The sequence below is a fragment of the Dendrobium catenatum genome, unplaced genomic scaffold, assembly GCF_001605985.2.
Source record: "Dendrobium catenatum unplaced genomic scaffold, ASM160598v2 fragScaff_scaffold_744, whole genome shotgun sequence".
NCBI classification, from domain to species: domain Eukaryota; kingdom Viridiplantae; phylum Streptophyta; class Magnoliopsida; order Asparagales; family Orchidaceae; genus Dendrobium; species Dendrobium catenatum.
Window position 1 is genome coordinate 459,776 of NW_021319206.1, and position 2,899 is coordinate 462,674.

Genomic DNA, 2,899 nt, shown 5'->3' on the forward strand with positions numbered 1-2,899 from the left:
CATAATAAGGGAACAAATTTAGGAAAAATTTTATTTTCTTATTTGTGTATTAAATCTGCAATTTATTATTAGGAAATCTTGTATAGATCTATAAATAGGGAAGATTGTAATGAATAAAACAAGCTTTTCCCTCTCAAATTCTCTGTTTTAACAGTTTGTTATCCTAGGAAAATTCAGAATGAAATCAATACCAATATCTTGTTTAGGTGAATTTGAGTTGGGAAATAACATGCATGGTTTTGCAGGATATTTGAGTGCCTTGCCATATTGGAAAATCTTACATTCACTAATAATGTCAGTAACATTTTACTTTATCGAGTGCCAAAAAATTGCTTATTGACAAGTCCTATAATCTTATCATGACCAACAAGCCCAACTAAATTGCCTGTTTGTAACTCCTAGATAAGAAAGTCTCTCAGTGATATGAGGGGATTATAGACGAGTGATCCTCAGAAGAGAAAGCCATCATGAAGTGTAAGGCAGGAGTGGGATGACTATTAGTGGTTAGTGAAGTATAGATATTCTTGAAGTCTGGTTAAGGAGCATAGTCTTCTCTTAGCCGGGAATTCATGGCATTGAAATTGACATCATGGTTAGGAGTGAATGGATGTGGCTTAGTCATCTATATTCTTATTATCAATTCCCGCACAGTTCTTTGGGACAAAAGTGTATCCTTGAAGATATGCGATCCATTTAACATGACTCACATTTTATTACTTTTGTCAGAGCAATTACTTTAAGATCTCGTGGTCTTTGAAGGATAAACTAATGAGATAAAAGGTAGCAACGCCAATATCACAAGGCATAGATTACTGCATAAAACTCATAGTTGTAGTTTGAATAATTTTTGATGTAGGCAAAGGGGGGTCAAATCAAATCCAAAAAAATTTGGTTTTGACTTCCCTTGAGCTTGCTAACTCAATAAATTTTGAGCTGAAATTTAGCTCATTATGAGCCGGTTTTTAGTTCATTTATTGAACTAAAGGTTAGCTCATTATTAGCTAGGTTTTAGTTCATTTATTTTCTTATTTATGTAGTTCTTTATTTATAGTTTTGTCTCTTAAAATTCTTAGTTTGTCCCTTGGGTTTCCAAAATGGATTTTGGATTCCCTGTGCTTGTTGTTTTTCGTGCCTTGGCTCCTTGGATTCGACAGTTGGCTGTTTCCGTGCTATGGCTCCTTGGTTTCCCCGGTTGGCTGCTGGTTTTCCGTGCTGGGTGGCATTTCTGTGTCTTTTGGCGCCTCGGTTCTGTGCGGGCCTCTTCGGTTCCGTGGCTGCCTCTTCGGGTCCCTGGCTGGGCTGTTTCCCGTGAGGTTAGGGGGGCTTTTCCATGGTTTGAGATGCTTGGGTTCCTGTGGGAAATCATTGAAGTGGCTGTTTGTATTCCCCTCTCATGTCTATAAATATGAGATGTTTTAGAATGTTTTAAAGTAAAGTTAAGAAAGAATTTTTGAAAAGAAATCTGCAGATTTTTTTGGAAGAGCTTGAGAGCTTCTTCTTCTTCTTCTTCTATCTCTTGGGGAGACTTGCGAGTTCTTTCCAGCCTTCTTCTCGGCTTCTAATCTCTTTCATCTCTCCGCAAGTATCCACTCCATTGTATCCTTGTCTCTTGGAAAGCAAGTTTAGGTTTTAATTTGTGTTTGTGTCGTTTGTAAGAGTTATAAGGTGTCTTGCTTGTGTTGATTGAGTTAAAAGTTTGTAAGTGTGTTTTTATATGAAATGTAAGAGTTTATTCTTCTTATTACTTAGTTCCTAAGTCTCTCTCTTTTGTTATTATTGAGGTGATCAAGAATTTCTTGGGGGGGGGGGGGGTCTCTCCCCAGGGATTTTTGCTCCCATCAATTTTGTTTGGCCTCATTAAGTTTTCCATTAAAATAGGCCACAATATGGTATTTTTGACTAAGAATACCATCAGAGACATCACAAAATATTTTGAATATATTAGAAAAGTCAGGGAGGTCAAAGATATGTAACCAAGTCATTTTAGTTTTAGTAAGCTTGAATGCAGAGCTGGACGAACATAAATAGTGGAATACATATTTTTTCATGATAGATGTTGATGGAGTTATGATTGCGCTTAATTTTTTAATAAATCTATATTAAAAAGTAGCAAGGGCCATGAAAACTATGAACCATAAACATAAAGGAGGGGACAATCTAAACTGACTCGAAATAGGATTGATAGAGGCTTCGTTAGTTGAGATAATAAATCTAGATAGGAGAATCTTAGGTTATAAGGTTTTTTTCTTTACATTTATGTAACCTTTTGGGTACATAGTGTGTATAAACTTTTGTAATGTTATTCAAAGTAAAAGTTTATCTACTCAATATCGCTTATTAGTTTTGGATTGTAAGATGAAGGGTCAAAATATGAAAAATAAAGTAGAATATTATTCTAGGATTAGATAGGGGTATTTAAAGAATACTAACAAAAATATTTTTTAAGAATAAGATTCTAGATCTTAAATTTTTTTTGTGTATAAGGAAGCTAATGTTATGCGGGAAAAATAACTAATGATGTTAAGAATGTTTAAAAGATGTGCTTGGAGTATCAAAAGGAAAATCTCCTAATGATAAAAATAGTTTGTGGTTGAATCAAAATGTGCAAGAAAATATAAAAAATAAGAAGATTATTATAACAATTACTTTAGATATAAAAATATAAAAAATTGGGAAAGATATAAAGAAGCGCATAATGAGCCTAAGAAAATAATATATGATGTAAAAATTTTAGCTTTTAATAATTTATATAATATATTAGATACTAAGGAGCCCATAATGAGCCCATAATGATTGCTAATACCTTATTTAAGAAAAGGAATGAGCATCTCATCACTTATAAAAATGGATATAGTACAACTTAGATTGGCTATTTTCTTATTAGAAAATTAAATCGTTT